This window comes from Sturnira hondurensis, unplaced genomic scaffold (genome assembly GCF_014824575.4).
Source record: "Sturnira hondurensis isolate 20B ecotype Veracruz unplaced genomic scaffold, ASM1482457v3 Scaffold0004091, whole genome shotgun sequence".
Lineage (NCBI taxonomy): Eukaryota > Metazoa > Chordata > Mammalia > Chiroptera > Phyllostomidae > Sturnira > Sturnira hondurensis.
Window position 1 is genome coordinate 233,101 of NW_028076722.1, and position 15,541 is coordinate 248,641.

At 38.2% G+C, this 15,541-nt stretch overlaps 1 non-coding gene and 1 pseudogene across 1 annotated transcript; both read right to left on the bottom strand.

Moving 5' to 3' along the window:
• The window catches only part of LOC118985137 (malate dehydrogenase, mitochondrial-like), a 54,306-nt pseudogene that overhangs the window by 13,228 nt on the left and 25,537 nt on the right, over nt 1-15,541 (bottom strand).
• Nucleotides 14,458-14,561, bottom strand: LOC118985142 (U6 spliceosomal RNA). Its single transcript, XR_005066064.1, has one exon. It is a non-coding gene; the product is annotated as a U6 spliceosomal RNA (small nuclear RNA).

The window sequence follows — 15,541 nt, forward strand, 5'->3', positions numbered from 1 at the left end:
ATAATTGCTGACAATATATTAGGTGCTATTTTCTGCTAAAATACCTTAGAAATAGCCAGAGATAATAACTGAATCTGAAGGGTTTCTTAAGGATCACTTATTCAATCCTACATTTAACTGGTGAGGAAATTAAGTGAATTGATGGTGATTACAAAATTAGTGGCAGAATTAAAGTTTGGATCTAGATTTTTTTAAAGGTTTTATTTTTTTCAAATTTAGTTTTAGAGGGGAAGAGAGGGAGAGAGGGAGTGAAACATTGATGTGAGAGGGAAACATGTATCTGTTGCCTTTTGCACATGCTCAGACTGGGAACTGAACTGACAACCCAGTACCTTGAGTGGGAATGGAACTGACAACCCTTTGTTTCGTGGGACAGCACCCAACCCACTGAGCCACACAGGTCAGGGCTGGATCTATATTTCTTAATCAATGTTCTAATTTTCATGAACATTTCCTAATTCTATCTCATAAGGAGAATTTTTCTTAGTTGGAAAAAGGAATATAAATAGTTAAAAGCAGTTGCTGACTAGTCATGGCAATTTATAGTGGCAATATCAGTTTTATGAATAAAGAACCCAATAAATAAATATTATAGTAACTATGGATGTTAGATGTAGAACAGGATAAAGTGGCCAGATGGTTCATTTCAATGTAAAAATCTTTTTCTTGCCTATTTCAGGACTTCAAAAAAATTTAAAAGAAAGCATTTTCTTCTCTGATTTAAGAGGAGAAACACCAGCATAGCAAAAGTGCAACTGTTGAGAGTGAAAAGGGTTGGGTTGGGTTGGGATAAGGTTAAAATTACAACCTCATAAAATTTTATCTTGTAACAAAGAGGGGATGGAGCTGTTCTGAGTTTTCTATGGAAAAAGTAAATACAAACAATTAAATAAAAGTATTCCAAATTATTTTGAAAGGTAATGACTTCTGCATTGCTATAGCAAGTATGTGTAATACTTGTTATGTTCATTACAAATTCAAAATATAGATTAGTTGCTCCAGTACCATCCTTATACTAGGTGTCATTCACAATACTGAGCATGTTACACATGCAGAGTTCAATTACCTCTAGAGCTATCCTATGAGGTATGTACCATCTCCACTTTTTGGTTGAAGAAATTTAGGTTCAAGCTAGTTAAGTTGTTTATTGAAATCACAGAAAGTTTTATACTCGTTTTCTTTTTTAAAAAAATACTGGGTTATAATTTGGTGAGGTCATTGTGCCTCATTTAGGCCATGGAATAGTTTAGCAGAAGCTTCACTCCCGCTCACTCCCACGAACAGGCCATGGCTTAGAGCAGTGTGGTGGACTCTGTCCAGCAGAGTCTGCCTGTTGTGACTGAAGACGAGAATAAATGCACAGGCAACAGCAATCCTGTGGAGAAAAAGGAGACGGCATGGCTACTCTTTCATGGGGAGAGTGCCTATGAATGCTTCAGCCACTCTCTCAAGAGGGGAGAGCCCTGACCCTTGCATAGACAGGCTTTTATTTTTTTCCTGGGGTCTTACATCAGAGAAAGATTTATTATCTATTGCATAGAATATTATTGTCTACATTTTAGGTGCAATCAAGGAAATGAAAATAACATGCAGAGGGGAATGGCGATGAGATGATTAGCTCTGTCCCTGGGAAAATTCACACAGGCTTTGGAAATTACCTTGAAGATAGACAATACACATTTGTTGGTTCAGACCAGGGTGATGGAGTTTTAGCAAGAGCAAGCCATAACAGTCTGTATGCATTTTCTAGGCCTGATTCCCATGGGAAAACTCAGTTTGAAGGTATGGCTCCTGCCCACCACTTTGCTTCTGTAGGTTTTCTATACAGAGCTGAATCACATTTGCCAGGCCAAGACAAACTAGTCTCCTACAGAGCAGAACTAGGGCTGAATTCAGCCAGCAAGAACCTATGTAGCAAAAATTATTAACATTTAGAAATCCTACCATACTGCTTGGTAATTTGAACTTCCAAGTGGATCTCCTGTATGCCTTACGCCAACCTGCCTGATACCTTCTTACCTGGAAATTCCTAGATTTTCCCACAATGTGGCAGGGCAGAAAGCATAGCTGGAATAGCAGAAGGTGACTATACTCTGATTAGGGTTTTGCCCAGCAGCAGAAAAATGTTGGGTGGAAAACTGACTACCTCCTGCTTTCTCATCCCACTGGCCAAATCAAAGGACAAGAAGGTAGTGTAGCATATGACATCTGTAGAGGTCAGCCTCCTGAGGCACAGAACCGCACAGAGCACATGGAATATAACCAGCATGGTAGTAGAATAGATCATTACAGAAATTCAAATGAGGAGTTTTAAAGCGATAAACTAATCTGAAATTCTGGCACAGCTGAGTGTGTGGCCCTATGTTCATGTTTGATATAAGAACTGCAAAGTAAGAGAAAAAAAGCAGGGGATTTAGATTTCAGGTCTTTCATGGGCTAGTAGGTTTATGCTGTAGTTGTTTCCCCTTCTGATCGAGAGGTTTCTGTAATAACCCTTCTGTGGTCTATGTAGATGCAGGGCCCTGAATTTATCTTTCATTTGCCAACTGTTGGAAAATGTCGACTCTAACTTCACTTCCACTAACAGTCACATTGAGGAAGTGGGAACATCTGCTGAAGAGATGGCTTTATGGTAAGAGTCCTTGTAGCTGGACTGTAGGGCTATTGGCTTTCCAGAACCACAGAATGTTGAGAGGCATGGCTGCTTTTTAGACAAGCCAATTTGAGAAGACCTTATTTTCTCTTGCTGAATAAGTAATGTACATGTTTTTGTTGAGTTTTTACGAAGAGACAAAAATACACAGTATTTATAAACATCTTTCACGTAAATATATGTAGATTCTTATGGTAAGTCTTCTAAGAGGATGATGTAAGCCTGATATGAAAGCACAGTAATATAGAAGCCTGAGTATAAAAAAGGAGGAATTTGAATATTTTTCTATTCTGATAGGAATTTTCTTGCACGAGAATATCACCGGAAACTGTATATGATGAGGGAATCCAGGGTCCAGTGAAAAGCCACGTAAATGTGTCAGACCCCTGTGTAAACTCTGTGTTCTCACTGTACTTCCACTAAGTTCTATACAGCTGCCTAATTGATTGTTTAATGACATTATCTCCATGTATTGGTACTTTAGGGCTGCTATAACAAAATTCCAGACTAGGTGGCTGAAATGACAGACATGTATTTTCTCACAGTTCTGGAGGATAGAATTGTTCAACCTATAGGCAGGTTTGATTTCTACTGAACCACTGTCTTTGGCTTGTAAATGACTGTCCTCTTGCTGTAAACTAACATGAACATTCCTCCCTCAGAGTTGTTTGTGTGCTAATCTCCTCTCCTTATAAGGACACCAGTCATATTGGATTAGAGCCCACCCTCATTGCCCCACTTTAACCTTTTAAAGACTATTTTTAAATACAGTCACATTCTATTTACTGCAGGTTCGAGCTTCAACATACAAACTTTGGGTGGACGCTATTCAAAACCTGTACATTTCTTTCTTTTACTGTGGTGAGTATTTTCCCCCTGGGTATATAGAGAAGAAAGCATGTAACGTTTGGAGTTTTTGGCAGTCAGTCAACTTGTGATGATGGAGGGGAGCCAAGTCAAAGAGAATGTTGCAGAAGGAGAGAAGTGAAAAGGATCAGGGTTCTTATAGGCCCCGTTGATCCCTTGAACCAAACCATCCTTGATATCCATCCCATATCTGGACTATGTAGCTTTGTAAATCAGTAAGTTTCCTGTATTGTTTGAGCCATAGTCAGCTGGTCTTTTTGCAGCTGAATATATTCTGATACAAGGCAGTAATGCTTTGTGCTTTCTGATCTTTCAGAGATAACTTCCTATCAAATCAACAAATGTTTATTATTTATCTACTGTGTATGTAACAGTCACTGTAATAGGTTCACGGGAGGAAATATTATACAAACTAGATAACTCTTGCCTTCTTTGCTTATAGTCTAGTGCGGGAGACAACCTTTCATGAAATAATCACACAAATAAATGTAAAATTTCAGCCTTTAATGAGAACAATAAAAGTAATATACTCAAGGTTATAAAATACTATAAAAGGAGGAGCTCACTTAGCACTTATTCCAGTTAAGGTTTCCCTAAGGAGGGGAAATCTACTGAGGGATTTGGAAGAAAAGTACCAGTTAACCAGGAAACAGAAAAGAACAATATGGGCAGAGTGTCTGAATCAGGAAAGAAGATGGTGCAGCATTTAAGGAGCTAAATGAATGCTGGGGTGGGTGGCTCACATAGATTATGTAGGAGAGGTGTGGCATGGCACTCTGTTTTCAAACAACACTTGTAAAAGAATCTGAGCTCTGGGATTTCTCCAATCCTAGTTAAAAACAAAATAGTTGCCATTAGATCGTGAACCTCTTATCCCCATGGTGAGACAACAGAAACTTCTTGTTATAAATTTTATGCTGAAAATGCTATAGACATTTCTTTCTCCATTTTTACCTAGAAGATATGACATATTTAAGGTACATAAAGATTAGTGCAGGATAAATATGTGCACATATTTATGAATACATGTGTGTTGGTTACATGTGTATATTTATAAATGTGTACATGTATAGCAAAGGCACTAAGTAAAGGTTCAGCTCTGTCCATGCTATGAGGCCAGGCCTAAGCAAATATATACAGTCACCTTCAGAAACCATTATTATAAAGAAATTTTCCTCTACTTGTCAAAAGGTTATTTTAGGATAAATGGAACATTTACCAAATTATTTAAAGTTTACTGCAAATGTCAGCATCAGTCCTTTCTGGCTCCTTCTCTCTGGACTCCCAGAAGAGCATTTTAGGCCTGTCTATCTTTCTGCCAAGAGTCGAATTCCAAGAGCAGAGAGAATTCATGGTATGAACAAAAAACAAACTTTGAACTGACTCTGAGTAGCAGACACTTAATTTCTTGCCTCAAAGAAATCAATTTGTAGACTAAGTATTCCTTATAGAAAATTTCTGCAACATTTGCTTCCAGGTTTATTGTGCAGGATATCAACAAGTCAATCTGATGAATGTAGCAGAAGATTCAGCAAAAAGAACTATTTGAGAAGACAGTATTAGATAATGCCTTTACAGATAGTTACAACCTCCCCAAATTTAATAACATGGCGGATATGTTCTGATAAAATACTTTAGCTATTGTATGCTGTGAAGTAGAAGGAAGTGTAAGAAGCCACACTTTCTCTTAAGTATGTTATAATATACTTGTGAGTCATACAATACTATGTTACATTTAGTTATATAGGTAAATCTGAGAGGAGTTAAGGTACACAAAATGTTGAAATAACAGTTCAAAAGTAGGATAGAACAAATGCTGCCTAGCAGGGCAGGATTAATTGATAAATGAATCCTCGCAATCAGTCGTTAGGTTGATTCAGAGAAGAAAGCCTTTTTTCAGCTATAGAAAGCAGTGTCTGATTATTGAGAACTGACAGAACTTGAATTTAACAAATAGAAGAGGCTTATTAATCAGGATTAAACTTGGCTGCTAGCTGAAGAAAACCCTGTAAACAGTAGCTCTTGCACGTGTGCAAGGAACAGGGAATCCATGGTGTTAGCAAGCACCCAAGCTGCTTTGATCTTCCTGTTTTACCCCATGTGGTATGTATGGTTTTCATCTTTATGGTCACAAGGTGGCTGCTGCACTTCCAGCCATCATGTCTCCCAATTTTCTAGGTAGGGAGACAATAGAAGAGTAAAATGAAAAGGAATTGTTTCTTCTCCTTATGATAATTTGCATTTTCATTTTTTGATGACAACCTTCCCTAAGGAGTTTTGTGTGGAGATTTTCACATGGCCACCCATAGCCGCAAGGGTGGCTGGGATCTCAAGTATGTTCCTTTCTACCTTCAATAGTAGGAAAAACTGAGGGAGCGTGAATTAGTATAGTTGTCCAGTGAGCCTACATATAGGATCTGTCTCAAGGATAACTCATCTCAGGACATAATCTGCAGGTCTGAACTAAAGAGGAAGGAAAGCATGGTAACTGAACCTTATTAGTTGAAATACAGGAAACAGTAAAAGAATAGTGATGGGAAATACTGCAAAGATGGTTGGGGCCTGTGCTAGGTTGAATAGTGTCTCTCCAAAATTCATAACTACTTGTAACCTCAGAATGTGAACTTATTTGGAAATAGGGTATTTTAGATGCAATCAAGTCAAGATGGGGTCAAACTAGATTAGAGTGGATGTTAATCCAGTAATTGGTGCTCTTGAAAGAAGAAGAAAATTTGGACACAAAGACACACATAGAGGGAAGTTGATGTGAAGACAGACACAGAGGGAAGATGGCCATGTGATGATTGAGGCGGTAATTGGAATTATGCAGCTGCAAGGCAAAGAATGCCAAGAATTGCTGGCAACTACTAAAAACCAGGAACAGCTATGGAGGGAATCCTCTCCTAGACACTTTAGAAAGAGCATGGCTCTGCTGACACCTTGATCTTTGACATCAAATGTTCAAAGCTGGGAGAGAATATATAAGATCTGTTTGGAAAAAGTCTAGCCATTGTTAATATAATGATAATGGTTTGTGCCACATCGATGTAGCATGGCAACCAAGGTGAGTTGACTGGAATATGCATGAATGAACAATGATGACTTCACTGTATTAGTCAATGTGGGCAGTGGATGCTGTTGGATGAGCACATGTATTGTCATGCTCATCCATGACATCAGTCATTCAAATGACTGAGTGAGTGGAGCAACAAATCTGCATCAAATTTTGCAAGAAGCTTGAACATTCCCCCCATGGAAAATATTCAGATGATTCTGAAGGACTTCAGGCATAATGCAATGAGTGCAGTGCAAATAAAAATGTGGCACAAATGCTTCAAAGATGGTCAAGAATCTGCTGAAAGTGATCCACATTCCGGAAGGCCTGCAATAAGCAGAACACCTGAGAATGTTGAATGTGTATGAACTGCAATCAACAAATATCAGCAACTAGCAGTGCAAGAACTAAAACCTGATCTGGGGATTCCAAAAACTACTGTGTCCAAAATTTTGACACAGGGTCTTGGCATGAAACTATCATGGCAAAATTCATTCTGCAGCTTCTGCTACCAAAGCAGAAGGAACATATGATGGAGCAGCTGATGGTGATTCCAACAAAGGATTTTGCAGAGTGGTTTGAACAGTGGAAGGGATGCTGGGAGAACTGTGTGAAAACTGGGAGACATGATGGCTGGAAGTGCAGCAGCCACCTTGTGACCATAAAGATGAAAACCAAGGTGCCTACTTTGAAGGAGACTGAGGCATCATTGTCCTATATACAATGTTTCTGTATCTTATATCTTCTTCAATAAATATCTCTTTTATACAATTCATGGCTGGAACTCATATCTATGCTGTTTCAAGCCAGTCAGTTTATGCTACTTTGTATGGCAGCCCAAGGAAACTAATGCAGGGTCCTATTTTGAAATTCATGGACTAGAATTTATTCTAGTTTATTCTCTCTCTCTCTTTCTAAATCTTTCCAGATTTATTCCCTCATCTTTATTCCCTCTCTTTCTAAATCTTTCCAGATTTAGAATTCAGTCATTATACTGTCGACTACTATCTCAAAAGTGTCCTTCAAAATATTGGAAGATGTACTGCAAAAAAACAATTTTGATGAACCAATAAGTTTGGAAAATACTTTATATCTTAACTCCAACTTGGAAATTCACATTGAGTTTTTGGGATACCAAAGGTTATGAGTAGAGAAACTCTGTTTACCCTGTGTTTTCCAAGTATATTTGATCACAAATTCATTTTTTTAACCAAACACCATGCAACCTATCCAGAAACACATGTGTTCTGAGGATCTTGGGTGAGAAATGCTAATGTAAGGAATGACAGGTCCCCAAAGGAGTGGTATTGATACAGAGAGACCTGATCAGATCACTGGGGAAGAGTAGGAAGGGGTTAAAGCAGGAGGTAGCCCGAGGCAGTGTTAAACAGTTTAGAACAGGATTGGCTGAGAAGCTGAATACCTCCAGAAAGTGAGGAATTATGGGCCAGAAGATTTAAAATAAAAAGAGGGCAGACACTGACCCTCTGGCTCTCTTCCACAAGAATGCCAGGATGATCCTGCTGCAGCTTCCTGGTTTCCCAAAGAACAGTAATTTGGATGGATTTTGTATGGGAGAGGAAACCCTGGTCCCAGCCTTGGGTCAGGCTGACTTGGCAGAGGGTGGCAGGGTTATTCTTCATTGGATGTTCTAGAGAAGGGGTCCCCAACCCCTTAGCTATGGCCTGTTAGGAACCAGGGGACACAGCATGAAGTGTGTGGTGGCCAAGCAGCTCCCGAGCTCTACCTCCTGTCTCTTTCCCCCACCCCCTGTTGTGTCAAGATTGCTTTCTATGAAACCAGTTCCTGGGGCCAAAATGGTTGGGGACCACTGCTCTAGAGGGGACAGCCTCCGAGGCAGAAGACTGCCTTTCTTTCAAAATTGTGTAGCTTTTGTATCTTATGTTGTTTTCATTTGTAAACTAATCTTATACAAATAAGATAATTAAAAAACTAACATAAGGAATGATCAGAGAACTCAGCAGTTAAAGCCTTTATTGATAGGCTTAAGTGACTAATTCATGTGGAAAGGTGTTATTGCAAAATTGTGTAGCTTTTGACGAAAGACTTCTTCCCTTTATCACCAAAACTTTGCCTCTGGAATTTTGCCCAAAGGGTGGTGGCAGGCAGTGGGACCCCACTTGCTGCTGGGTAACAGTATGATCAGTGTTATATTTAGGAAAAGAAATTCTGCAGAAATGGGTAAGAAAAGTATAGAGGAGAGGAGCTTGAGGCAGAGAAAGGAGGCATATGTGAGCAGGGAGGGTGGTTGTGACAAGAAAAAGATTAAAGGTAAAGAGATAACCAAGTGGGAACTCCCCAAAGTCCTGGGGACCTTGGCTGGACCACTGTCTCCTATTTACAAAACAACAACTACAGTATTAGATACATCTTTTTAAAGTGTGAAATTGCTTTTGTTAAATTTTGGATTAGTGCTTATTGTAGCAGTGTAGGAGTTTTGTTATTTTTTCCTTCAGTTTGTTTCTTTTACCCAAATCTATATAAAATTTATTTTCTATTGTATCTCAATGTGATATTTCTGATTGCACATGCTCAAGAATTTAGCCAATGTGTTAAGCCTTGCAAAAAGCAGATGCAAGGCATTAAGGAGAATGGGTTCTGGAAGGAAAATGTGATCCTAAAATCCTTAAGTGTAAGGACCAGTGGCTAAGGAGGTATCAACCTCCATGGCATCCCTACCTCACCTCGATACTCCATTCCACCTCACCCACCCAAAGTCAACTAGAACTGCTTGATGCCTTACCTCCATCAGAGGCCAGTGTGAATTTTTCTCATCACCACAGTTTCTGGAAGTGGTTATGACATTCCAAAAATCTGCAATTGAAGAATTAAGATAAAATTTCCATCAAGAGGCTAGGAAGGAGAAAAATGCCACATAAGTTTGGAAATTTCCCATTTTCCAATGATAGGTGGCATTTATTTCTAAGTTAGGTTTAGTATCAGTAAGTTAGTTTGAAAGGTTTATCTAAAAAGTGTCATAAACTCCTTTCTTCTAATATATCCCTTACTTAGAATCTATGTAAAAGTTGTAACAGAATATTCTATCTAGGCTTTGATGACAGGTAATGATCTGGAGCTTTTGTTACCACCCCACCTAACACTTCTGTGCTATGGTGCTCACTCCAGGTTCAGTGCTGTAGATTTTTCTATTTCTACTTGAGGGCAAAACTGAATAAGAAATGGTGGTTGCCTTTTAAATCAAGGTAACATTTAGAAATGATTTAAGAATCTTGGTTGATGAGACACAGACTTTTAAGATCCAGTCATTAGGTTTGTTTTTATCTTTTTCAGGTTTGAAACAGGTTCTAAATAATGTTCTACCACCCTGTTATAAAGCACTTATAAATGGCATTGCATAGAATTATTTACATGTCTCTTGAACATGATAAAACACTTCTTATAATAAATTATTATGGAAAAGACAGTGCTATTAATCATCCATTAAATGTTAATAACATTTATCATGTTTGTTTCCTTTAAAGTGGCAGGAAAAATAGGTATTTCATATTGAAAGTATAAACTGAAATAAGTATTTAATTTTTTTCTAGATTTGACTCTAGACTTACACAGATTTTTACTTTTGAAAAATTCTAGTTATTGACATTAATGTAGATAAAGAGAGTATGTTTACATTTTCATAAGACATAGTCTCTACAGTAAAGAAGAGCTATATCATAAGTAAGAAAATGATTCATATTGGATTGTGCACTATAATTTTAAAACATTCTTTGTATTTCTTAACAGGAAACTGTCTCTAAATATTCGTTCACTTTCTTATTTAGAATATTTATGCCATCTTCTGATGATGATCACTTAAGTTGGAAATATTCAAATTAATAGATCATGATAGCATCAAATTAATTTGATATTTCCCCACAGAATCACTAGCAACACTCTTTAGGTGTGTGGGGTGCTACGAAACTGAAATGGAGCTGCAAGGGTGACTCTCCTTAGGAAATGGACTCCCAGTATATGATAATGGGTGGTAAATAAAATCAGGACTTAGACTTCTAAGGAGGTTGGAGAATGTTGTGTTGTGAAACCACAACTGATACCGTAGGTGTGGATCTATTGTACTCTGTGTTCAAGTATGACAATGTATTCAGATAAGGTTTTGCTGCAGAGTCTTCCTTGAGAGAGTGGGCCTGACTGTGTCAATGCTTTGGAAGAGTTTAGGTGCTAAACTAAGAAGTAGAGCTTATAAGGAAAGTAAAATTAGGGCCAGCATGAGCAAATGAACCTCATTTTGGACTTAGCATTGTTGAGCTGAGACCTTCAGGAATCTAAATATATGTATGTGCTTTTTTTTCATGATAGATATCGCAGTTTTTGCTTCCTGGTGATACTCTATCAATTTCATAGAAAAGCTTCTTTCTAGAAGTTCTCAAATTGAAAACAAGCAAACTGCACCTTATAAATCATATTATCTAGGTTTGTGTTTTCCTCTGTGTTTATTTCCTTTTGGTTATCCTTTAACTCAGGTCTTTTCAAAGTTCTGTTCAGTGGAAAGATCTAGGGACTCCAAGGATCCTCCTTCAGAAGACAGATGCTAGGATCCCTGATTCTGCTTCACCTGGAGCAGCTCCATGTTGATTGAAGAAAAATTTTTTTAATTTATTGATTGGAGAGCAGGAGAGAGAGAGACATTGATTTGTTGTTCCTTTTATTTATGCATTCATTGGTTTGTTCTGGTATGTGTCTTGACCCGGAATCAAACCCACAACCTTGGCCTATGGGGACAAGTCTCAGACCAACTGAGCTACCCAGCCAAGGCTGAAAAATTTTTTAAAGTGACAAATTTAAGCCACTACCTTAACCTTTACTAAAGTTAACAGTGCTGTGAAATATTCAGAGTTGAGTTTTGTGGCTATTTGTGGTTATTTCTCTACTCATGTCCCTTGAAACCTTCATTTCCGCCACTGGTTAGTATGGTGGTCTGTATAGTAACTAGCAACAAAGAGAAAATAAATTTCAGAAAATACTTTGGAGCTTTGATTTGCAATGGTGATTGCCTCCTGTGAATTTCTCGCTCCATTAATGGATGTTTCAGTTTAAAAAGAATATCATAGTTTCCTTCCTTAACATAATTTTTTTTTCTAAGAGTCGCAGACATGGCTGGCCAATTATGTTAGAAGTATGCAAAGGTGAAGTGAGGTTTCTAATACTGTTGTGGACCGCTCTGCCTGGATTCAGGAATTGTAACTGCCCCCCATGGCTGAGCCACAGGAGACAAAGCTTGTCTTTGGTAGCAAACGCTGCCTCAGCTTCCTCCCTGCCCCCTAAGCATGGTGAGTAGTCCATGATGGGTACGTCTCCTCACAGCGAGGGGCAACCTAAGCCAGACTCAGTCACTTGGGAGGCCATCATGGAAGGACTCGGGGGCTGAGACAAAGAGTGAGCAATGGACCCTTGCCCCCGGCTATGTGACATAGCCCAAGTCCTCTGGGAAAAGCGTTTCCTGGCTCTAATTCCCTTAAGCCTGAAAACCTGATGGGGATGGGTGCGGCTCCTTGCCTTGCTAGAGGGTGTCCTGGGGAAAAATCTGGTATCACAAAGACTTCCTGATAAACCTGTGAAATCTGCTCTGCTAAGAGTGCTTTCATTCATATGTTAAGGGTTCGAGCAAGAAACCCTAAAACTCTTCCTGACAGACTCTGACTCATAGTAAGCCCTCAGATTTCTTTGAAATGTTATCTACTGTTTGATCCTTGCCGCCCTGTATTCCTGTGTATTACAACCCAATAAAAGCCCCTGGAGGGAAGGGCTCAAGACCTTTTTATCTTCGGAGAAACTGGCCACCTCTCCTCCCCAAGCAGATTATATTTTGGTAGTGTTTACTTTCATCCGTGGCGGATGGGGGAACTTGAGGGCAAAGTTGCCCCCACATAATACATTAATTCTAAATTAATATAACTGTAAATGTAGTCCCTCAAAGTAGAAATCTATGAATTGGAAAAGCTGCCATTTGAAATATCTTCAGATAGTGTTCATTGTGAAACATACATGGGAATTCAAAGTACCTATCAGCACAACGTCTACATGTTTACTATATGGTGTAATGGATTCCTCAACTCTTGGTTTAGCATTATGTAACTAATTTGGTCATAATTTTTTTCAAGATGTGTGTATTTGCTGATATGATGTTAAGTAAAAAAAACTAAAATAACAGTTTTCAAGCCCTGGCTGGTGTGGCTCAGTGGATTGAGCGTGGGCCTGTGAATAAAAGGATTGCGGTTCGATTCCCAGTCAGGGCACATGCCTGGGTTGCAGGACAGTTCCCAGCTGGAGACGTATGAGAGGCAACCATACATTGATATTTCTCTTCCTCTCTCCTTCCCTTCTCCTCTAAAGATAAATAAATAAAATCTTAAAAAATAAAATACCTCCTTGGTTAGGTTTATTCCCAGATATTTTTCTTTTTGCTATATTGAATGGGATTTTTTTCTTGATTTCTGCTTCTTCTGTTTCATTGTTGGTATACAAAAATGCCTTTGATTTCTGGATATTGACTTTGTATCCCGCTGTTTTGCCAAATTCATTTATTAGTTCCAGCAGTTTTTTGGTAGAGGCTATAGGATTTTCCATGTATACTATCATGTCATCTGCAAACAATGCCAGTTTTGTTTCCTCCTTTCCGATTTGGATGCCTTTTATTTCCTTTTCTTGTCTGATCGCTGTGGCTAGATCAAAAAACTATGGTACATTTACACAATGGAATTCTATGCTTCAGAAAGGAAGAAGGAGCTCCTACCCTTTGCAACATCATGGATGTAACTGGAAAGCATTATGCTGAGCGAAATAAGACAGGCGGTGAAAGACAAATACCATATGATGTCACAGTTAACAGGAATCTAAACAACAAAACAAACAACCAAGCAAAATATGACCAATGACACTCAAATATGGAACAGGCTGACAGGGTCCAGAGGGGTGAGGGGAGAGAATCATAGGGGAAAAGGGGATGGACTCACATGAACACATGGACAATAACTAAGGTGGGGGGCGGAAATGGGAGGGAGGTGGGGAGCACTGGGTGGGGGGCAGGGCTGGGAATATAAGACAGAAAACTGTATTTGAGCAAGAATTAAATAAAAATAAAAATTAAAAAGAATAACATAACATAGTTTTCTTATGAAAATTAATCATTAGTGAGTGCTTACTAATTTCTAGGCTGTATACTAGGTACTTACATTACTACATTTCATTCTTAAAACAATCCTGTTACCTATTATTATACCCAGTGCAGACATGGGTTACATTGATTTATCAAATTAAGGCTCTATCAGTTTTATAGATATTACCACTGATTTCTGAAGGCAACCAAAGTGATCTAACAGCACATATTTGACCCCTGTCATGCAATTTGCAAATATCCTGACTTTTTCATTAGGTGGCTTTTTCATTAATAGGCATAATAGAATATTTTCATGTTATATTATGAATAAATAAAATGCAAATCTCTGTATTTGAAAAAAGAACTAACCTAAAATGAACATACTGTAACACCAAAGTAATCCCATTTTACCAGAATACCAGAATAGTATTTTATAATGCCATGTCTCATACTAATCTCCATTCTCATTTTACATTTGGTTATATACCCTTCTAAATATTAATATATAGATAAAGATATGTTAGCTGCATATAATATGTATAGATTTCAGCTAGGATCACACTAGTTAGATCACATGGTATGTTTTTATTTATTTTGTTCATCCTCACCCAAGGACATTTTTTCATTACTTTTAGAGAGAGAATAAGGGAGAGAGAGAAACGTTGATGCAATATGTGCCAGGTCTGGGAATCATACACACTTGGACCAGGGATCAAACTTGCAACCTAGGTATGTGCCCTGACTGGGGAAAATATGGAAAGCTTCATAAATTTGCATATCATTGTTGTGCAAAAGCCATGCTAATCTCTGTATTGTTCCCATTTTAGTATATGTGCTGCCAAAGTGAGCACTGACATGGTATTCTTTTAAAAACTTCATATAAGGTTGATGGATAACCACACTGGACAAGAGTTTGGGAATTGACTGTGGTACTGAGGGGGGTGGAATTGTGGAGGAGGGAAAATTGGGACAACTGTTGTAGATAATAGTAAAAATGATTTAAAATTTAAAAAAGACATCAAAATCGGGGTAAAAAGATTAATGTATTATATATACGAAGAAATTGATTGAGGCCATTTCTTCGTTTTAAAGATTTTACTTATTTATTTTTAGAGAGAAGAGAAAGGAAGGAAAAAGAGAGAGAGAGAGAGAAACATCCATTGGTTGCCTTCTGTACACACCCAACCAGTGACCAAACCTGCAACCAAGGCATGTGCCCTAACTGGGAACTGAACTGGCAACCCTTCGCCTTGCAGGACATCCAACCACCTGACCCACAGTGGTCAGGGTGAGGCTGTAATTTCTAATGGCTGTTTTTACCCCATCATGTTAATGAGATTATCTGTTTTTGAATATTAAATTTATTTTCATATATATTGATTTGCAAAACCTTGATTTGTAAAGCCTGTGCTCATAATAAATCTAAAACTCACATCTATATGGTATATATAAATATAAATATAAAATGCAATACATGTGTATGTTTCACTATATAAAAAGTGGCGATTGAGTCATAATATCTATAATTATGAAGATGGTATAATTTTATTTGAAAAGGACAGCTTAATCAAAAGGCAGATCCATTTTTAGTTTTCTTAGAAAATTCCATACTGTTTTCCACAGTGATTGTACCAGTCTGCAATTCCACCATCAGTGAACTAGGGTCCCCCTCTCTCCACAACACTTGTTTGTTGCTTTGTTTATGATGGCCATTCTGACCTGTGTAAAGTGGTATCTCATTGTGGTTTTAATTTGCATCTCTCTGATAGCTAGCAATCTGGAGCATCTTTTCATGTGTCTCTGGATCCTCCGTATGTCCTCCTTGGAGAAG